Raw genomic sequence first — 24629 nt, 5'->3', positions numbered from 1 at the left:
ACACCTGTGGCTATAGCCCAGTGTTGTGTGCCTTTTCCTGGAGAACCATGAGCAAACATCTCTTCACCCTAGACAGGGCACCAGTAACAAATCTAATATGGGGCTCCACCAAAGAGTTACTTAATGAATTCTTTGGGTTACTTACAGAAGCAGGAATACTCAAAGGCAGTTCCATTACCATAACCCAGTATAGGTTATGATTGATAAAAGCTGTGTCCTTTGAGCTCTGCATCTTACAGGCCACCTCACTAGTCAGTCTCCTCCCACCAGCAATTTAAACTTAAAATCTTGTACATTCAAGTGCTTCCTGACCCTCCACAATTTGATGCACTTTCATTCTGGAGGGAACAATAATCTATAAGATGATATGGCCTGTGTTAATGTGGTTATTTTAGTTTGTGTAAAAGCATTCTGATATTTGCCCAGTGAAATGACCAAATGGCACATTTCTCAAAATATGACCTTATTATGCCACCATTGGTGCAGGCCATGGCACAAGGGATGGCTGCAGTCCTGAGGCAGAGGACACTGCTGGACAAAGTTCCAGGGAAACCTCACCAGGGGATTCAGTCTCCTACATGCTGGCTTCTGCTTTCACTTTTAGGACAGTTGTCTGCACAGTGGGGCGGCCAACGGGGGAGGGTTCTGCTGGGGAGAGCCCCTGGGGAAATATATTCATGCTCCAAGAGAAAACATTGAAGACAGGGTGTAGCAGCCTGAAAGAAGAGTCACAGTAGCAAAAGCCTTCCTTATGCCTCAAGGATTATCATACCAATAGAGTAGATTCTGAGAAATTTCTTGCTCAGCTCTGGATACAAGATGTCATAAGTATATTCATTGCCCTATTCTGGAGCCCATATAAGGGATAGGAATAGTGAAGGGTGACGAAAAAAGAATGAGATATCAGGATCTTCCTTTGGGGTGGGTATGAAAACAACAGACTCCTACCATAAAACAGAGGAACAGGAAAATGCTATAATAAGTCAGTTAAGTGCTTATTCTAAGGCATTTTGTAAATCTCACATTTTAGGAAACATCAAATATTTCTGCACATAACTTGGTTAAGGTTTACCTTGGTTAAGGTAAAAATAATTTCAGACTGTCTAACATACTGTAACCTCATAAGCAGCCCGCCAAGACACAGGCTGTAAAAATAGAAGGTCCTATGCTTTGTAGACTCAGAAATTTGTAACTTCCAGATTTGACAGACGCTGTCCAAAGATGTTATTTAAGACAAGACTGTCTGTTTTGTGCTTTGCTTTTTCACCCTGGACATTTAATGGGGAAGTGAAAAGGAGATCTGGGCTCTGATGCTTGCCAAATGACTTATGTAGTCAATATGCTGTATAAATAATGGTTGCTCTATTTGAGAGAGAAGGAGCTGCTGAATCCTCAGCTGTATGTGTTCCTTCCTTCCCCCACCAACTCCACACCTTCTCTTCTGGACATGAACCTAATTGAAGCTGGACTTTGGTACAACACCTTACTTGGGTTCCTTTCCCTTCACCATCGTCTTTAAAATGACAATAAGAAGAGAATTGGGGAACCATATAACTAGCCCAGTAGTTAACCTTCTCTAAGAAATCACATTGCTGAAATAGTTGCTTGATGTCTGCAAAGAGTTACTCATAAGTCTGGTCTACTTTATCCAGTTAATTATGATAAGGCAAGTCTTGTAGCAGTTATCTGGAGCCTAGAATGTATCAATATTATAACTGCTCACTTATGTCTCATAAGAGATCTCTCTTTCAACACAGGCTGTTTAAAGGGATGAACTAGTGGCACATTTGATGTTTTGCTTTCTTTGTTGTTACTATAACAAATTTACGAGCTTAAAACAAAAAGTACCATTTTAGAATTACAAAGGTCAGAAGTTGGCAATGAGTCTTTTAAAAAAATGAAATCAAGATGTTGATAGGACTTTCCAAAATTCACTCCCATTTCTTTCAGTTTTTAAAGACCGCCCCCCTCTCTTGCCTCATAGAGATTGTCCTTCTCCCCTGCTTATGTTGTCATTTGACATTCTCAGTCATCGTTTTATCTTCCTCTTATCAGGACACAGCATTTCATGCTGGACCCACTCATGTAATCTAGAATAATTTCCCTATCATGGGGAGCTGAATTACATCAGAAAAGTTATAGAATTTATGACAGAGCTCCAGCAAATGATTCAGTGTGGCACTGGACTTGCATGTTCTGCTGCAGCCTGCCAAGTTCTAGGGTTACATGTGTACAGTACAATGTGTGACTTGTAAAGCTATTTTATTGTGTAAAATGATATATTTCAACAGTCTGAGGATCGGCAACATGGGTATATTGAGAAGATGCTATTACAACATCTGGTGATCTTGGTAATGAGTTGATAAAAATCCACATACATGAAGATGTTGGATTTTGAAGTAACCATGGAGAGATTTTATAAATTGGCCATACAGATGTTCAGACCAAGGATATATACTATAATTGATGGTTCTGCACAGAAACAGAATGAATGACACAGAAAGTGAATGATATTTTTTTCATTCATAGAAGAAACAGGAGAGATCAATGACAGAGAATTATGTAACATGCTTGTAGGTCTTGACAAGTCCAAACTTGGCAAGACAGTCAGACAAGATGAAACTTCAACATGAATAAGTATAGCAGTTTTTAATCAAAGTTTGCATGTAAATAGTTTGTTGCATTTCTAGGGAACTCAGCCTTTTCTCTTAACACCTTCAACCATTAAAATAAGGCCCAGTTAACATTATGAAGGGTAAAGTGCTTTGTTCAAACTCTAGTCATCTGTCTTGATGTTTGATCAAAAAACTGAGGATCACAGGCTAGGCAAGTTGACTTATTATCAGCCAAAGACAGCATAAAACCTGCCACTTTATCAGATAATAAGAGGATAAAGGCAGAAAGTGGAATGTTATTTATATGAAAAGTAAGTCACCTTTAGAGAACTAGAGCAAGGGTGTAGCATGGGGAGTATAATCAACTATACAATCATTTTAGCATCCCAAGTATTGAGCAGCCTTGATAATAGAGCAACATAGCTCTCAAGGTAGACTTTCCCATTTTTACAAGGATACCTCCTATTCAAATAAGTAGTGATAGCTGGATATGATCACTATACAGTGGAACTTTCAAAGAATGAAATAATTATTTTAAAATATAGTTCATCAAATTAAATCAAGTTGACCAGATCCTATCATTATATAGTATACAATGAAGCCATACAATTGTAACCACCAGTTTATTCATGATTTGCACTGTTCCAGAAAGGTTTATATACATTTTACATGGCCAGCTGTGTATACACACACACACAGAGACAGACAGAGAGAGACAGAAAGAGAGAGAGAGAGAGCAACAAACAATGAGATAAGTAATACTGTTAACATCATTTCCCAGATAAAGGAAATGAGCTTCAGAAAGAAAAAGTGACTGAAAATTTTAGAACTGATGTCAATGGTAGAGTTTATACTCAAATAATATGAACTGAGAGCTAATACTTTAGGTGTATCATTCCATCTCTAAAGGTACATAGCCTTACCATTGTCCAATCTTCTCCCTTAGCCCACTGCTGTCTGATTTAGTAGGGGTATGTTTTCTTCATTGGTGGAATACAAGCATGGTGTTGTGATAATCTCCTCATGGGAACCTAAAGAATAATTACAATTTATTTATAATTGTCTCACACTTAGAATGACCATGTTTTCCTTGTCTATGCCACATTACAGAGAGAAGTATAGATCTATTCTATACTGCTATAGAAGTCTTCAAATACCACATGTTTCACCTCATTTAACTGGATGCTTAAATGTCCTAATTATGTGACTTGGTTTAAATTGATTAGGGAAGCATAGCAGCTTGGGCAAGAAACTTTCAAGGGCTAAGACCCTTGTATTTCTACTCTAGACAATGAGACTAGTAGGGCTTATTATCTTTGGCTTCTTCTACTTGAGTTTTGGGACCACAAATCCTAATACTGCTTAAATTCAAAACTTCAGACTAATTCAGGTAAGCATCACCAACCAGGGACATAAGACTAATGCAGAATAAATAAAAGTATTGGTGTGAATCATGTGTGTCAAGGTTTTACATAGAGGGACATGATTATAACAATATCTGAATAATTCTGGAGACATATGAACAATGCAGTATATTAAACTAAAATGATTAACAGTATGTGAAAAGATAGATAGTTATGGAATTTTGGAGGAGTAGTAATTTTTCATTATGGCTTGACATAAATTGCAAAGAAGAATGTGAGCATATGTTGAAAGTGAAGAAATTGTGAAGGAATTTATTGAACCAGCTGCATTAACACTATGTTGTAATTCTAACATTTCTTCCTAGACATGAAATCTGCTACTAAGAGTGTTACTAAAACCAAGTAACACACAAAGTGCGTGTGTGTGCATGTGTGTGTGTGTGTAGATTAGAGTATGGAGGGATGGATTGGTTTCCAATGTCCTATACAGGTTGCCACTATTTTTATGTTTTACTTTTTAAATTTTTATATTTTTATTTTATTGCATATATATATATAGTAAGTATGTATGTATGTATTCTGCCTGCATGTGTGCATGTACACCACACATGTGCTATAAATAAATGTCATAAATTGGTGAGGCAAATAGTCTATTAGAAAAAATTAGTGAGACCAGAGTAGGGAAAAAACAGCTATCAATATATAATAAGTTCCATATTCTATTTTTTGAGATAATAATATAATGACATAATTTCTCCCTTCCCTTTCTTCCCTCCAGTCTTTTGCAGATACCCTTCCATACTCAACTTCAAATTTATGATCTCTCTTTTCAATAATGTGTGCATTCAAATTTTCTTTTTATAAAAGTTTAAATTGTATATCTTCATTGTGCCTAGTACATATGGATATTTTCATTCAAATATAGATGATGTATTAAGCTCACTCTCCTCATTTGCCCTGCTGTTTTCTCCCCACCTGATAGTTCTCTAGATAGCTTTCATTGTCACATAATAATCATACTGTGGTTGTTTAGATGTATGTTAAGTCTAGAAATCCCAAATAATAGAAAATCTCCCTGAAAATTGTTTAATCCATTTAATAAGACTGTCTCTAGTTATGCTTATTTTTTTGAAACACTGGGCCTTCTCTATGACAAAACAATCTACTTTGTATACAGATACATTTTTTTCTAATCCTCTGCTCTTGAGTGCTTAGATTGGGTCTATGTGGTGTTCTGAATGTAAATGGTTCCCCATAGGCTCCCAGGGAGTGGCATTATTTAAAAGGATTTTGACATGTGGTCTTGTTGGAGTAAGTGTGGCCTTATTGGAGGAAGTGTGTTACTGGGAGTGGGCTTTGAGGTTTCAAAAGCTCAAGCCAGGCCCAGTGGCTCACCTTTCTTGCTGCTTCCTGCCAATCCAGCTGTAGAACTCTCAGCTCCTTCTCCAGCACCATGTCTGTCTGTCCACAGCATGCTTCCTATATTGACTGTAATGGACTAAACCTCTCTGAACTGTAAGCAAACCTTAATTAAATGCATTTTAAAAAACAAGAGTTGCTGTGCTCCTGGTATCTCTTCACAGCAGTAGAAACCCTAAGACAATCTGTAACTTTATTGCTGTGAATAATGGCTGCTGTACATAAGTTCAAGTAGCTCTGGGATTTGAGTTCCTATGGGAAAATATTCAGAAGCTGTATAACTCACACACAGGAGCAGTCTGATTTTAGTTTCTTTAGACACTCCCATACTGGTTTTTAAATGGGCTGGACTAGTACATTCCCTTAGTGGCATGCAAATGTTCTTGTAGGTCTACATGCCCATGAGCATTTGTTCTTATCTACTTGCTTAATGAGTCCCAGTCTGACTGGGATGAGTTCAAATCTCAATATGTTTTTTAACCGGCATTTCCATAATGACTAATCAGGGTTAACAGTGCATGTTTATCAGCTGTACATATTTCATATCTTAAACACTGTCTGGTCATTTAATTAGCCAATTTTTCAACTGAGTTGTTTGGTTTCTTGTCTCGATTTGAGTTCTTTGTATGTTCTAGATATTCATCCCTTGCCAGATGTAAAGCTAGCAAAGATTTACTTCTACTCTATAGGTTGTCCCTCCACTTAACACTTTGCTGTGAAGAAGCTTTTCAATTCACTGAGTCATGTTTGACAACTGTTGAAATTACTTCATGACCAAAACCAGTCCTATTCAGAAAGTCCATGCCTATGCCAATGTATTGACGTGCTTTTCCTACTTTCCTACATTTTTCTCTAACAATATCATAGTTGCAGGTTTTATATTAAACTCATTTACCCATTTGGAGTTGATTTGGGGTCAGTGTGAAAGAAAGGGATCATCACCTATTAGAATACATTTGGATATCCAGTTTTGTCAGCTCCACTCCTTGAAAATGTTCCAATGTCTATTTTTGGTATATTTGTAAAAATTTATGTTGCTATTGCTGCATGGGCTCATTTTTGGGTACGTTATTCTCATCCTCTGACCTACAAGTCTGTTTTCTGCTAGTGCATTGCTGTTTTTGCTATTCTGGCTCTGTAATATAACTTGGAATAAGATGTGGTGATACCCCCTGCCTAATTATTTTTGCTCAGGATTTCTTTGTCCATCCAGGGTCTTCTGTGTTTCCATATGAATTTTTGCATTGCATATTATACTTCTCTGTAGCATGAATCTTAAAAGTTCTTATTAATAAAACAAACCTGAGGCCAGTTATTGGGGTCAATGCTGGTAGATCAGAGAGACAGAACAAGCCATATCTATCTCACTTGCCAATTCCTCAGCTGGTTTTGTTTCCTCAGACTGGAAGCCTCTGAGTCCTCATCTCAGCTGAACTGTGTTGCTCCAAAGCCTGAAAGCTTAACCAGCCAAATGCTTAACCAGGCCAAATGCTTCTAGTTTCTGGTCCTCATGCCTTATATACCTTTCTGCTTTCTACTACCACTCCCTGGGAAAGGCTCACTTTCTTGGATTAAAGGCATGAGTCACCATGCTTGGCTGTATCCTTGAACACATGGATTTCTGCCTCTGGAATGCTAGGATTACAGGCGTGTGCTACCACTGCCTATCCTCTATGTTTAATATGTGGCTGTTCTGTCTCTGACCCCAGATAAGTTTATTAGGGTGCGCAATATTTTGGGGAACACAATACCACCACACTTCTCTGAACATTGGTACTATGATTTTCATGGAGATTGCATTGAATGTGTAGACTGATTTTGACAGTACAACAATTTTCACAATATTAATTCTTTCAATCCAGATCATGAAAAGTCTTTCCATCTCATTCAATTTCTTTCTTTGATGTTTTATAGTTTTTACTGTAAAGTTTTTCTACCTCTTAGATAGGTTCATTCCAACATTCTTGAGGCAATTATGAGTGTGACTGATTCTTTGATTTCTTTCTCAATGTTCTTGTATTGATATATAAGAAGGCTACTGATCTCTGACAATATTGCAAATTACACTTTTCTGAAAGTAATTATCAGATCAAAAGATTGCTGGTAGAAACTCCACATTTTTTTAAGTAAAGTATTATATGTGTACTGTTGTGATCTTCTTGCTCAAGGGCTTGAAGTATTATGTGGAATTACAGTTGACGAAGTATATGAACTTGACTTGTTCCTCATTTTCATGGAAATATGTTCAGGTTTTCTCAGTTTAGTGTTCACTACTGGTTTGTCCTATTTAGTTTTTGTTATAATTAAATATATCTTCCTTTTATTACTAGTCCCATATCATAAAGAGATGTTGAATCCTGTAAAAACTATTTTCTGTGTTTATTCTCATGTGAAATCAGTCCTTAATTTATTTGAGGTACTACATTTATTTATTTCCATAATCTTAACTATATTTAGATCTCTAGAAGCATGTTTGAAATCATGAATGATAATTTTTGTTTTCTTGGGTTTAGTTTGCAACCATTTTTTTCTCTTTTCTTGCATGTGTGTGTGCATGCTAATGTGTATTGGTACCTTATATTTTGAGCAAGTCCCTTGCTTGAATGAATAGTTCTCTGATTTGGCTGGTCTAGGTATCCAACTTGATCCCTTGTCTCTGCCTCTAGAGTAATGAGAAACAGACAGGTCACCAGAGCCTCCTGGCATTGCTTTTCTTTTCTTTTTTTTTTTTTTTTTTTTTTTTTTTGGTATTGGTGTTGCTGCTGTATCTTTATCTGATTTTAGTATGAAGGTTATACTGGCTTTGAAAAAGTTTTGGTAACATTCTCTCTTTTTCTATTAATGAAACAGTTTGAGAAGCAACTATTGGATCTTTGAAAGGTCTGATGGATTTCAGCAGTGAATCGTCTGGGCTTGGACTTCTTAGATAGGAGCTCTTGTTTTAAATTATAATTACTGCTTTAATATTATTGCTTGCTATAGATATGTTTAAATGGTTTTTCACATCTTGCTTTTAGTTTTGAATGTTATATTCATCTAGAATTTCATTCTTTTACAAAGATTTTTCAGGTTAGGTAGAGTGGGCTTTTAAGGTATATCTTAATGATTTTACTAAATATCATTGGGATCTACTGTAAAAGCTCCATTCTCACATCAAAATATATTAATTGGGTATTCTCTAGGTTTGGATTAATTTGTCTAAGGGATTTTCAAGTTTATTTACCATTTCAAAGAACCAACACTATTTTGTTGATCATTTATTGTGTCCTGCTTTCCTTCAATAATGTCCACTTGAACTTAATTCTTTGTTCCATCTATTGATTTGAGTTTTGGCTCATTTTTATATTTCTGGGGCCATATGGTGAATCATATTTATATGAGATCTCTATTATTTTTTTAATATGAGTATTCTTAAACTATAAAATTACCTCCTAGGGGTGTTTTCATTGTATCCCACAGATTTTGATGTGTTGTGTTTCATTTTTTCTTTAACTCTAGAGTATTAACATTTTCATTCTTGGTGTCTTTGATGGCCCATTCAGCATTCAATATCAAATTGCTTTATGTCCATGAGGTTGTGTATGTACTGTACCTTCTCTTACTGTGAATTTTTAGTTTTATGATTGTGATTAGATAGAACACGATAACTTATTTTAATTTACCTATATTTGTTAGTATTTTATATGATCTCTCTTAGAGAAAATTCCATGGACTTCTAAGAAGACTATGAATTTTGAAGTCTTTGATGAGATATTCTGTAGATGTTTGTTTAGTTAATTTGATTTATGATTTCATTTAACTTAGATGTTTTCCTGATTAAGATTGTTAAGTGGAGAAACTGAATTTTCTTACTATTATTGTGTTGAGCTTAATCTTTACATCTTTACATCTAGCTGTATTTTTAATCAAGTTGGGAGAATGTTTTCAGTACATATATGTTTAAAGTTGCAATGTCCTATTAGTGGATTGTTCTCTTCAATAGTATGAAATAACTGCCATGTCTTCTGATTAATTTTAGCTTTAAGTCTATTTTTTGAGATATTAGAACAGTAGCACCTCATCTAACAAACAGTTTTGACACTATAGGATGATATAATTTTTAACAGCAGGTCAGTAGGACCATTTAGTAGTTCATGATTCTGCAATTCATGTTCCAAGTTCTGGGCTCATCATAAAATACAGTCATCTATGTATCAACCCATTTTAGTAGGAATCTATTGGGTACCTAACTTGTTGCTTCAAGCCTACTACCATAAGCTAAAATAAATTAGTCAAAACTTCTACCCTTATAGAAATTTCTTTTTCTGTTGTTTAGGTGTAAAACAGAATGGTAATAAAATGTTATACTAGTAAAACATCAACAGTTTGAAAAACATTACAGAAAATGCAAGTAATGCTATGAGAATTAAAAAAAACAGTTTTTGAGAAATGAAACATTATTGAAGTCTTCTGGGAGGACATCATATTGAACTAAAATATGAGTAGGTAGAAGTTAATATAAACAAAAATAAAGTGTGAAATGTATACCAAGAGAAAATTTAAAGTAGTCTTTGGGTTGATAGTGTTAAAATTAATGGAATTATGAAAGATTTAAATTCATAAAGAAAAGAGTTCACTATACAAAGATGAAAGCTTGCATTTTACTGGAAAAATTAACAGCCACAAATGCGAAAGGGTGTAATAATATAACAACAAATTGCAAAACAAGAACAAGTACAATTACAAAGAGAAGCAGATAAATCCATTTGGGTTTTGAACATTCAATTTCTCACCAACAGAAATGTGCAGTTCCAATGGGTTGAGGAGAAAGAACACATTTGGAGAACTGATCTGAGCAGATTTCTGGACTTACTAGAGAGCTATGATAATCAAGACTGTGATAGTAGTCAAGGGATAGATGACTTGATCCATGGCACAGAAGAAAGAGCCCAAAAGCAGATTCACATAAACGTAGTCAATTGATATTTGAAAAGTGAAATAAAGAAAGAAAGGGAGATGTCTTCAGTAAATGATGATGAGGCAATTGGGAATCTTCGTGTAAAAAAAAAAAATCAAAATATTACCTAGTCACAGAACTTGTATTTTTCACAAAATTCATTTACATCTATCACAAGTTTTAAAATACAGTGTTATAGAACTCTGAGGTGATAATACAAAGGGATATTGAGATAATTTGAGGCTTGATGGTGAGTTTTTAACTATTTATTTATGTAATAAACACATTTATTTAGCACATTTATTTATTTAGTAGGCTGATTTATCTATTTGGAGAGAGAAAGAGAGAGTCTTTGCAGACATGCCAGTGCCACAGCACACATGTACAGGTCACAGACAACTGTAGGAGTAGGTTCCTTCCTTCTACCTTGTTTGGAAGCAGGTTCTCTCTTGTTGCTGTTACTTTAACATGTACTCCACTAGCTAACTTGAGAGCTTCTAGATGAATCTCCCATTTCTACTTCTGGTCCTACTGTAGATGTGCTGGGAATGACAGACGTGTACTACTGCCCCCACCCTCAGCTCTTCACATGGGTTCTGGGATCAAATTTCAGTCATCAGGCTTGCATGAGAAGTTACTTGTCTAGCGGAAATATCTCCCTAGTAATGTTTCTTCAGACAAAATATCCATGTCTCAGTCTGCAAAGGAACAAGTTGATATGTGAGATGTTATTAAATTAAACAATAGCATCTGCCTTAAAGCATTGTCAAAGAAAAAGCACACTGTGGAAATAGGAATGAGAAAGGATTGCCACCAGAAGCAGTAAGGAAATGCCAAATAAAAAGTGACCAAAGATCTCAATAGACATATCTCCAAAGAAGATAGATATATATCTCAAGGAAGCATATAAAAAGGCTCCACATTGCATGTCATTAGTGAATGTGAAACAAAATAGTAATAATAAGAAGTATATACCACCAAAAATATTCTAAAATGGCCAAAATCTAGAACACTACCTCTGCCAATCCTGGAGAGCATGAGAGACACAAACTGGTATTCACTGGTTATGGGAATGAAGCTAGTATAGACACTTGGAAATTGTTCTGAAAGTTTCTTAGAAAATAAACATGTTTTATCATTCAATCCAGCAATCTTCCTACCTGATATGTACTCAAAGGAGTTGAAAATATATGTCCACATCTAAACCTACCCAAAGGGGTTTTTGAAAATATTTTCCAAAACTTAAAAGTTTACTAGAATATCTTTTATTATGGTAAATACATATGTAAAACACAGTACAACTATACAATGAAATATTATTACACACATGTGTGCAGGATCTAAATTGCCATGAAAAGACATGATGAAAACTTCAAGCGTATCTAATACGGCAAAGAGAGACATCTGAGAAGATTGCATGCTATATAATTCTAAATTGACAACATTCTGGCAAATGCAAAATTGGAGAAAGTAAAAGCATTGAGCATGAGGAAGATAGCTGTGAAAAGAGCAATGGGGAGATTTTCAGGAAGTGAAATTATTCCATATGATACCGTAATGGTAGCAAGCCCATGTAATGTATAGCAACAAAGCTGCATATGAATATGACCCGAGGAGGCTACATGATTATTTGTTAATATGAGTTAGTGACTGCAGCAAATGTACAACTCTGGAGACAGATGCTGGTACTAGAAGAAACAACATATGACAGGGAGTGGGTATTTGGGACAAATCTTTGCCTGCTGCTCAATTTTACTATGAATCAAAACTACTTAGAAATAAAATGTATCCAATAAAATTCTGAAGACTGTATTTGAAACTTTGTTTATGACAAAGCTAAAGAGATAGATATGTGTCACAACGAAGAAAACCACAGACTTGCTGTCATTGCACAGAAGCTGATCTTCAGGAAACAGTGGATGAGGTTTGCGCTATTGAATAGGGTTCTCTGGCTGCAGTATAGAGACCTGTTCCAAAAAGGTGACAGCATGCAGGGGATGTACAAATGGACAGAATGCTGCAGTTTTTCCAGGATAGACACGGCTGTATCTTAGCAGTGCCTGCCTTGAAAAGCATAAATACTTTGATATTTAGAACTAGAGGTGGCAATCTTCTTGAGAAATTGAGCATCCCTATGCAACACTCATTTGATGGGGCAGGCAAATTGATGGTTACTGCATCCCTAAGTACAGATACTGTGGTCCCATTTACATGTTAACAAAGTTCTGCCCACAAAGTACAGTGTGAATTGCCTCTGTCATTAAGCAGAGATTGAATATCCACAATGAGGAAAATTTCTTCTGACTTTGTAAATGGCTATGGGTGTTATTTGAATTTGACAAAAGGATTCACAGATCATGTGGTTTGCTCTCTTTGTCATTGAGTCTGCAAGCTAGTGAGCAATGTGCCCATTTATTCTAGAAGGAATAAGCACCCATCCAAATCAGAAGGCTGAGTAATGGCTCTCAGTAATATTCTCATCAGAACTCATTCTGGCATCAAGCTAAGTTCCCCAGACAAATTACCGAGTTTCACCCATAAATTTTTTTCCATATTCCTCTCAGCTGAAGCTTTAGCCTAACTTCCTTTAAATTTCTCTCCTGTTTTTCTTCTCTCCCATAAAATAAATGCCAATGATTTCACCTCAGAGTGCCTTCTCCATTTTATTTTCTTATAACAAACTCTTCTCAGTCTCCAACAATGTATCATGAACTGCAAATGAAGTTAGAAAAAAAATCATTTAGATGTTAAACTCATTTGGAAAATTACCACTATTTTTTCTTTCTACATGGTCCTAAAATCCATTTTTATGCTTGAGATATAATATTACTTAGGAAATATTGTTAAATAAATACATGAATGAATGAATGAATGAATGAACGAATGAATGAAACAAATATAGTTTATCATACCAGTCCCTTCCAATCCATGATCATGTATGCTGTTTCCTATCAACCACTTTTCAAGCTTCCATGCTTCTCCTCTAAGGCATGGCTCATGGTAATAAATAATTTACTGGTATATGTTTATGGTTTAGAATTTTTAAGGTCTCTAACAACAAGATCACACTCCATCTTACTCACTACTAAGCATTTGTGATTAATACACGGCTAAAACATGAAAGTGGGGCAATAAGTATATTTTTGGCAGATGAATAAATGATATATAAAATAATTAGGATAAACGAAGGCTGCTCAGTAAATGGAGGATTGTTGCTTCAGATTTACCCTGATTCTGTACTGAAGAAAATGACAGTCCAGGGAAATCCAGGGCCCTCATTCATAACTTGGAAGATGGCAGGGTCATGTTTCCATCTAGGTCTCCTGATCCTGTGGCCTGTGCTTTGAAATGGAAACTATGCTCTACTGCATCGTTTAAGCCATGGTGTATTCATTTAAAGCACCAAAGATCACATTTTAGTGAGAGAATGAGTTTGTAGTAGGAGATGAATCAATTCAGCCATATGGGAGGAAGGAAAAAAAAAAGGAAGAGCTGAAAAACTGCCTTTCACTTTGTGCAATACGGATTGTCGCAGGAATCAAATTTGGCACATGCTGTAAAGCAGAGGGGAAAAAAATAGCCCACATTGGATGGAAAATATGACTTGCATGCTGTCTGTGCCTTTAAAATTCTGAAGAGGATAATGAATGACTCATGGACTGAGGACATGATGTTTGATGATAGGCTTTTTATACATTTATCCCTAGGCAGCTAAGAAGAGGACCTGAAAAATTAAAGTTGACCTCAGACATAATGAATGCATTAAACACTGAAGTGCCTGGCTGAGGTCAGGCAGCTTCCTTGAAGGAAGTGGCTGTGTCTCAGGACACCCAGTCTCCAGACAGAGTCAGGGCCAGGAATCAGCCTGCTGGGCATAAAGCATTTACATCTGTATAACTCTGTCACTTCCCTCTGAGGTTGTTTCCAAACTTGCCTTCAGCAGCATCTCCAATTCAGAACCAGAGCCTTAATGCCTTCTAATCAGAGCTGTGCTCTAACAGCAGCCATTAGTGTATGCCTCTGACTGGTACCAAAGTCTAAAAATGACAAGTGAGCCATGGAAGTTATGGATGGATAATTACACACTCTAATGAATTGCCCATATCCAGGTCTTACTCATTCTCACTTTACCTGTGGCCCTGCAAAACAAGCCTCTTCCTAAATACTGGGCCTTCAGATAGGTCCTTAATAAACACTTTCAGATCTTTATGGAACTTTAAAAAACTCCAAGTAACTCATGGTTTCATGGGTCACACAGTAATCTTCTTTAAAAACCCTGTTCTGTGGGATTCATTTAGCCTATATAGGCAGTTGATGGGGCCTGCCATCTCAAGAGGCACCCTTGATCCACTGTTGGATGTTAAAATCAGTAGAAAACACTTCCAAGTTTAAGTCAACATTGACTTCCCTATAGATCCTGCACTTCTGGCTTCTGTAGCTGTACAGAAGTGCATAAATCCTTTCCTTACCTTGCATGTAATAGTGACAGAAAGTACAGCATACTCCAAAGAGCACCAGGAACAGGGAAGATGATTCAGTAGTAAGAGAAGACAGGCGAAGCCTGCTGTGACATTCCCACCTCCATTCCTTTGCCTCTCCAGCATCAGAAGCAACCAAACTCAAGCAGTAGGACTTACTACTTATTAACTGCATAACCCAAGCTCTTCACCCTCCCTAGGCAAGCTGAAAGGGGAATCACTTTGCCTTATGTGATTAAATTTTCTTCAGAGCTCCTGTTAAGTTGTATACGGTGTTAATAACTCTAATATGCGTCCTACCCAGAGGACAATTCATCACAGCACTTTTTCTTGAACCTCCAAGACATTTCTTAGAACGATTCTAAGTTTGGTCATCCTATAGAGATGTCTTTGTTATGAGCTTTCCCAGCTAATACTATTGTTGTTGCAGTTCCAGTCAATTGCAGCAATTACAACACTCACAATTCACAAAGTGTGTGATACTTGAAAAGGTTTCATGTTGCTTGGTCAAGCATTCTTCTTTTTAAAAAGTAGTTCCTCATATGTCATGACTCTAGTCTCTTTTGGTTGTTAAACTCCACAATGACAATTTTTTTTTAGTGTATACACATTATAGACACATAAGTGAACATCTTGACCATCCTCTGACATGCCAATTTGACTTTATCCTGTGTCCTTCCTGGATCTGTGTCTTGTATGTATCAGTTTCATGGCAGAAACAAGGGTTTTTGCATATGATATTTGACAGATGTAAGCCCCACCCTCCTGCATTTTCAGAATGGAACAAGACAATGAAAGTTGTTAGGTTTAAAAGTTTGTATGTGTAAAAACACACATTTTGAATAATATATTTGAAATGGAAGGGTAGAACAACTTATCAAAAGCATACAGGTGGTGGTCAAGAATGAGGAATGGGGGGAAAAGGAAATTACTGGTAAGTTGGTACAGAGATTTAGAATTTAGAAGATTAAAAATGCTGTAGGAGATGGTAGTGACTGTCCTCTGATGGTTAGTGCTGATTGACAGCATGACAAAATCTGGTCTTACATAGTATATAACCCTCTACACACACCTGTGGAGGACTGTGTTGATTGTGTTAACCAAGGTGGAAAGTGATGCACTAAAGGTGGATGCACTATTCCCTGGGCTTGGGTCCAGAACTTTCTAAACAGAAGAAAGCCAGCTGAACACAGAATTGATCAATTTTCTCTGCTTTCTGATTCCAGATACAGTGTGAAACAAAGACACCAGTACTATAAATTTTCTTAATATCAACAAACTCTACACTAAAATATAGTGAAAAGATAAGGCAGGATGACATTCACTGCTAGCATCCACATCCTAGACTTCACAGGAGACTGAGGCTATGAATTCTAAACCGGTATGAACTATATAATAAAAGCCTATCATAGAAATAACTAGATGCTGAATTGATATTAAAGGATCAATTAAAAAGAAAAATGAGGACCAGTGAAATGGCTCATCAGTGAATTAATGCTTGTACTGTCAAGCTGATAACCTGCGCTTGATTTCCAGAACCCACATAATACAAGAGAACTAACAGTACAAGTTGTCTTCTAACATCTGCGTGTGAATGGTGAGACATCCCACACCTCTACACACATATACCAACCATCTTCCACTTAGTTTTTCTCAGATTGTTTTCATATCTTGCCACTATATGTTGCTGAAATTTTATTTGTTGTCTCTTCACACACACACTCACACACACACACACACACACACACACACACACACACACACACGTGAATAAATCTTTAAAATAAAATAGAGAGTAAAAGGTAATATATATAAGAGAATTGAATTTTAAAAATTGAAATACAAACATGAAAAGGACTCATGTTCATAGTGAAATGGAGCTTCAATTTTTGTGTCTATTTCATGGTGACTATTTGTTTCTGAAATTTATAGATTCCTTAAATCCTATGGTCTCTTAAAGGTATCATTTAGAAAACTGCATCTTTTAAAAGTCATGAACTTCCCACATACAGCAAAAATCTCACGAGGTTGTTAGGTTGCTCTTACATGCCTTGTTTATTATATTTGCTCCCAAATATGTGGTACATGAGAGTCTCATTGCACTTCCTTCATGAGCACTGAGTCAGGCTCCAAGGAGAAATTTAATCTGTTATTTAGGGTCAATAAGAGAGGCTAGAAACAGATAAGCAAATCCTGAATCATACTCTTTGCTTTTCCATTTTTCTCATTTTAAACTAAGTTCAACCACTCCACCTTTTTTCCCCAAGGTTAGTACTATAAAACACTCTATTGGGGGTGGGGGAGGATTAAAAAAAATCAATTTTGATTCACTCAGTTTCACTGTCAAATAAGACAACGGTGGTCATTTGAAGTGCGATTTAGTTATCTGATGCCATTCTCAATATCATATTTAGAATCTTGCACTAAGAAGTTAATTGTTTTCCCTTAGCTCAATACACTGATGAGTATTAATGGGTAGTTTTGGAGCACCCCTGCAGCATGACGTCAGCAAACAGCAGACTGCTGATGATACTGTGGTGGAAACAAACTTTTCAGGATATGCACCCCTCCAGGGAGCTCCAGCTTTACTGGTTCAGAGCATAAATAAGACTCTAGTAGTAGTTTTACAGTTAGTAAGACACTATCTTGTTGATGGAGTGCTTTGGAGTCAAATCACTCATCATAAGATCGACATGCTTACTGTTCTGCTTTTGTAGAGAAAAACCACTGCTTTGAAAGGAAACCACAGTCAGACATAATACTCTATGAGAAATAATTGCAGGCACTTTGTCCACAAAAACAAAATAGTCCACATTCCTACTAATTCATGGAACTACTGTTTGGCTAGAAAAAAATGGGAATGCCAGTCTAAAACAGGAAAGTAGTTTTGAACACAGAATGAAACCAAGTAAGAACTTGGTGTCCATTGACAGAAGTTTGCAGAGATAGTCTAGTATGAGAGAGACATTAAGTAAACAAGAGATCAAATGCAGAGAGTTCTGAGAGTAGGTGGCCAGTGACATAAATCCCAAGAGAGCTCCAAGTAAGAGAGACTACACCAAGGACACCGTGCTGCCCTGGTGGAGAGGGAGGCTTGCAAACTTTGGTTTCTTCTGAATAGACTTTTCTTCACCAAGCCACTGAATCACTTGCCTTTCCTTACTCTTTATTTATAAATAAAAACCCCTGCCCTCCAGGCTCATGGATCTATGCAGAAGAGATGGGAAAGTTGTAAGAGCCAAAAGTGTTCGATGATTCCAAGGAAATAGCATCTTCCAGACACAATGTGTCCTCACAGCGACAGCACTCACAAGACATGCACAGTTTGAACCAGACAATATTTCAGCACTGAGAAGGGAAAATGGACACAAAGTCCTTACCCTATTCCGCAAGTTATTTGTAATTGGTAGCTACTGGGAAGAGGAAAATCAGTTTTCTCCAATGGAGTGTCAATACATATATCAACCACACTTCTGGATTGGCCTCATGCCCAGGAGTAATTGGCCAATAGAAAATGGGTTCCATGAGTTTTTGTGAACTGTTTTGTTATTTTTTGCCTTATTGATTTTCCTTCTTTGCCTGTTTTGATTTTCATGTTTGGATTTGTCTTATTTTTCTTGTTGTTCGATGAGAGAAAGAACATGAAGTTAGGTGGGGAAGGAGGTAGTGAAGATTTGGGAGAAGTTGGGGGACAGCAAAGAATATGATGAAAATATATTGTATGAAAACAACTTTATATAATTTTTTAAAGTTCAAATCATATTCATTCAAAAATTCTATCCATAACCACCCTCTTTTATCTGAGATGTTCCTTATTTCATACTCAATTTACATTTTAAAAGTTCTTATACATTTTCAACTATTTGATTTAGAATTAATACTGTTTTATTTAACAATATTCAAAAAGTATGTGAGAACTTATCCATTCTGTTTTGCCTATAGTCTAGAATATTGGAATATGCACGAGTGAGATGAAAGTGCTTGGTAACTTGTGTCATGAATGGGTAAATGGGTGAATGGGTGAATGAGAGAACACAGCCTTGTGCCCACTTTTGCATGCATACTACATGCATTATCTGTTGCCTCTTAGATTTGTCTTGGGCAGACATTTTTCCTTTGAAAAGAAGAGAGCACGATGACACTATTCCATTCCACATTATCTGGAAGCATTGCTCCCATTTAGAATGTTTCATTGCTGCACACGGCCTCATTTAATCCTCATAATACCTGTGGCTGTTGTGTTGTTCCCCATCTTGGAGATGAGAAAAGTCACATACAGGGCAGGCACTGAGATTTTCTGCCCAAATCCCTTGCTCTTTCCTCCAAATGAGATTCTGAGCCTCTCAGTACCTGTGGTGCTGAAATGAAAGAAACCTAAATGTTAGTGGAACACTAATCTCTTTTGACTTTCTTTCTTTTGCTGCTTTTCCTGGTTTTCATTTCTATGCTAGGTCTGAGATATAAAGAGGCAGACCCTGTGTGTGTGTGTGTGTATGTGTATGTGTGTGTCTGTCAGTGTCTGTGTGCCTGTATGTGAAGAGAAAAAGAGACAGAGATAGGCACAGACAGTTAGAAAAACACAGACATACAGACATAGAGAGATTTGATTTTGTTTTCTAATATTTGTTATTGTCCCTGTACTATTAATCAACTAAACTTTGCTGACCCTTAATGTTATAGTTAACTCATAATACTAACATTAAACTGGATACATATAAAATCTCTGTAAACATATGATGACATCTCTGTTATTTAGGCTATGGCTTTTCTTTTTATATATGTGGAGTCTTATATATATATATATATATGAATTCTTTATTGTATAGTCAAGTATATATTAATACAAGCAATAAATTTGATATTAGTTATCTATTAAATTATATATTTGTTTATAAGATACATAATAAAATCATGTATATATATATATATATATATAGTTTATCTACTTGTCCTGATGATCTACAGTATGAATGTAAATGACATCCATTATTGTGAAAATTTTCTAGTTATAAATCCAACTGAACTTATAAGAATTATAGAACCTTAAAATTTGGAAAGAGCCTTAGAGGTCATTACATTGAAAAGCCAGCTGAATAAAACTTGCCTCAAGAGCTTGGTAAAAATACAGATATTACAACCAAGCCCATAAATTTATATTTAGTAGGTATGGAAAAATACCCAGAAATTAGTACTTTTATGACTCTCTCTAAGGCACTCTGATGCACCGCCAAGTCCAAAAAGCCATGAAATATAGACTAGCAGTTTCCAAATATTATTAAATCAGTAAGATGCTTTTTTTTGTTTTTTTACTTAGAACCAGAATATATGAAACTAACAGCAGACCTGTTCTAACTGATGGGAGGATGAAGATCCTGTTGACTCCCCTTCCTCCATGGAACACCATAAACACTGATAATCTGAGTTTAAAAACAACTGATACAAGGTAACCCCTCCCCCAATGCTTTTAAAAGATGTTCAATCTGTTTATGAATGATTTTAAAAAAAAACTCTTTATAATAACAGTATTTGCAAAATGTGCTAGAGTACATCATTAAAATATGAAATTTTCCAAATTACTATACATTTGTGATTCCAGTGTTAAAGTCTTTAAAGCACAGAAGTGGATTAAAATATCTAAAATATTAAAATGTCAATATGGTAGTCCCCTGAAGATAAGTAAAAGCCAAATGCCTTTTGTCCCTGTCACCACAATGCCCAGGAATGAAGAGAGGCATATCTCAGGGGATTGTTGTCCAGCCAGTCTGGCTGAGATAATCTAATCTACTAGTTCAGAAGGTTGGTCTGCCTCAAAGTAGCTTAGTTCATTAAGTTGGATAAGTGATTGAGGAAAGGCATCTTGAGGTAAACACTCTGGCCTCTGCAGGTGACTACATGGGCACGTGAATACACACACCACATAGAAGGGGCTTATGCATAGATCTCCGCTTTAACAAGGTGGCATCAATTAGTTGGCAGAAATACTTTATTTTATAAAACACATTTTATAAATGATATTGGTAAAAATGACCTTCATATATGTGTTGGTTTGGATAATAATGGCTCCCATTGGCTAATATATTTGTATACATGGTCCACAGTTTGAAACTTTGAGGGAAGAATAAAGTGTGGCCTTGTTATAGGAGATATGTCATGAAGAGTGGCCTTTAAGGTTTCAAAAGACAAACTCACTCGTGTTTCCCACTGCTCTCACAAAGCATTGTAGTTGTGGATCAAGATGTGAGCGACCATTTGTTCCTTTGCTCTGTCATCATGGACACTAAAACTGAAACTAAAATCACAAATTCTTTCTTTCATAAATTGTCATGGTCTTGGTGTTTTATTATAGCAGTAGAAAAATAACTAATACAGAGCTTGGCACCAGAAGTAGACTATTGCTGATACAGGCCTAACTAGGCTACATTTTTGGAGGGACTTAGGATTAGCAAAGCAGTTGAACACTCTAAGCAGAGCTTAATGAGCCATCCTAGTAGAGTCTTGGTAGACCGTAGTGCTGAGAACTACATAGATTGTGGAGGCCCAGATCAAGAGGTTTCAAATGGAAAAAGTATTAGCAACTGGGCTAGAAACGATTCCTGTGATATTTTGACAAAGAATGTGGCTGCTTTCCACCCTTGTCATAGAATTTTCCTTAAAGTAAACTGAACATTAATGGAATATGTTCAGTGGAAGAGATTTCAAGATAGCCTAATATTGACTCTGTCATGTGGAAATCACTCTTATGCACATCTACAACAAAAAAGACCAAGTGGGACAAAAGAAATACAAAATATACAACTTGAAAAGGAAAACAAGAAGAGGGGAATCATGAAATTTATTGTGAGAGACAAGGCTAGTACTGAAAGCGGTAAGAAGAATACAAAAGACCTGATATGATCTGAAAAGCATACAGGTTTAAGACTTTAGTATAACAACCGATGCAAATACCAACTCCTCAAAACAGTGCCACCAACTGGAAACCAAGTTCAAATATGTGCATCTATCAGGAACATTCCATATTGAAACCATAAAACTATTGAACAGGGAAGTGGTCAATAATGGGAAAATGCTGCAGAATCAATCTAAATATAACAATGTGATCACTGGATATGCACTGCCTTCCATGGTGAAAGAGGAAATTAGCAATGAAATATTGTTTGTCCTATTAGATTTGTTAAATGGTAAATTCAAATATTGATAATCTGACAGTGACCAATGGAAATATATAAATAGATGACAGCTGGATAGGCAACAAATAGTTAGATGATAGATAGATAGATAGATAGATAGATAGATAGATAGATAGATAGATAGATATACTAACCAACATTCTTATCTATAAGAAGATAAACAGACAGGTTATAGATAACTCAAGTACAGGAGAAATTTACTGGAAGAATATCATCTCCTGAAATAACTCAGAGGAAGACTGAGAAAGAAATATAGACATGGACAAAGATTGGCATGTAAACAGCTGTAAACAGTACAGCCCACTGCCAGGCTATCACAGCCTGCTCAGGCATCTCTGTCCATTTCGGTGGACACTGGAAACTATTTTTCAGACAACCCAGTTCATAAGATGAGATTTCAGAGTCTTGACTTTTTTTAATTATGTTTTCTGAATCCTAAGAATGCATAAAATAGTTTTCTTTAATGTGAAAATGTATGAAAACTCATATTGAAGCCTGCTTTCTCACAACACAACTTTTAAAAATTAGAGGATTAGTTGAATACATGTGAAATGAAAGAAGAGGGGGAATAATGAAAATTGAGGGATTAATTAGGACTGGGAGTATAGGAGGGTAGAGATAGGAAAGGATTAACAACAACAACAACAAAAACCAAGATCCTTTTGGAAACCCACTAGTTAATGAAATTTTTTTCAAAATGCAACTTCAGAAAAAGAGTTCAAACAGAATTGTTCTGCATGGGTGGACAATGTTGCTCCCAGGAAACATGGGAGAAAATGGAAATTGCAGTACAAGGCATGATATCCTTCCCTATGAATTTTTGGCCTGATAGGCCCTAGAGGGCCTCAAAATAACACAAGCTATTGTCATTAGCTGTGGTTATTCATCAAAACTCCATGGTAAGACTCTATTGTGGGAGACCTCACACATTTGGGTGGCAGGATAAAGAGAAATAAGTAACAATCAACCAGAAATGTGAAGACCTATGGGGAGAGATGACATCAGTGTTGTTACTCAGAGATGGACTTAGATGCTACACAGGAAGTGTCTCTGGCACAATAAGGGCACAACTATTAATGGTGTAACTAACCACTTTCTGGTTATAGTAGAAGACTGCCCCATAGGAGGGAATTTCATGGCTTGTATTACAACCCTTATCCAATGGTTGGTAGGGGGTGGGGCATAGGCCCTAGGACAGAATCTACTATTGTGATTTTGCCAACTGGTCATTCTACCACTTGACTTCTACATATTTGTGGTTATATTCATAAACTTTGGCTGTTCTCAAGACTTTGGGGGAAAAAAAAAGCTTCTTTTCACAGTAAGCAGAAGTCAATGGAGAGATGCATAACCAGTCAGAGTACTGAGAGGAAATGACTACATGCTCAGCCCTCATCAGAACATCTGTACTAACCCCACTTCCACCAAGGCTCAGAGGACACAATGTAAGAGTGTGCAGAAATAATGTAAGGGCCAGAGGACATGGAAGAGTTCTGTCTTCTGAACTTGTCGAAGCTATTATCCTCATAAACTCATAGTGGCTCTGGTGACTTTCATAGAACCAGAACAAGATTAAGTCACTCAAAATCCTGGCATAGACAGGTTGATATGCCAGCCCTTCCCTTACTGGGGAAATATTGGCAGCAGATAGTTACAAGGGAGGGAGAATCATTCTTTTGTGAGGATATGACCACTTGTAGGACTTGCATAGTCTTGTGAGTACTTCCACATTTGTCCACATGTGAATAGCACTAGTTAAACTTAATGAGTAAGAGAGAAAAAAGATAGAGAGAACGTTGGGAGCAGAGCATATAGAGGAAGATATGACAGGAGTTGGAGGAGGGAAATTGGAGATAGATATAATGATGTTTCATTGTATACATGTATGAAATTATAAAACTAAGAAGAATATTAAAGTTTTTAATTGTTTCATTGTCATCATCCAGTACTCTCTTTTTATTATTATTAAGAAATTTTCTATTCACTTTATATACCAACCTCTTCCCACCTCCCCAACCTTCCCCCCCAACCCACCCCCATTCCCACATTTCCAAACTCAAGGTCTCCCATGGGGCGTCAGCAGAGCCTGGCACTCTCAGCTGAGGCAGGTCCAAGCCCCTCCCATGCACCAAGGCTGTGCAAGGTGTCACACCCTAGGCACTGGTCTCCAAAAAGCCTGCCCATGCAGCAGGGACAGATCCTTATAGGAACATATATGTAGATTAATTTTTGAATAAGCATCATTTCCTGTATGTTAATACACATACTCAGAAGTATGTGAATTATTCTCATCTACCTTTTCATTATATTTAAAATTTATGTATATTGCCTGCCTTTGTGAGTATGTGAGGGAGGCATGAGGGAGTAGATGTGCCTATGTGCACAGAGACCAGAAGTACACAGAGACATCAGATCTCATGCAACTGAAGTTACAATTGTTTCCTGGATGCCCAGTTCGTTATATGGGTGCAGGGATCTAAGTTCCTGTTCTCATGATGCCACAACCAAGTATTCTTAACTGCCAAGCTATCTCTCCCAATTCTACCATCTATTTTTAATAAACACTTCTGGGATATTTGGGATGCATTTATGTACATTTTAATGGTTAGTGGTTTTTATATACTAGAAAT

The sequence above is a fragment of the Peromyscus leucopus genome, chromosome 6, assembly GCF_004664715.2.
Source record: "Peromyscus leucopus breed LL Stock chromosome 6, UCI_PerLeu_2.1, whole genome shotgun sequence".
NCBI lineage: Eukaryota > Metazoa > Chordata > Mammalia > Rodentia > Cricetidae > Peromyscus > Peromyscus leucopus.
The sequence above is the reverse complement of the archived record's forward strand: the minus strand, read 5'-3'. Positions refer to the sequence as shown.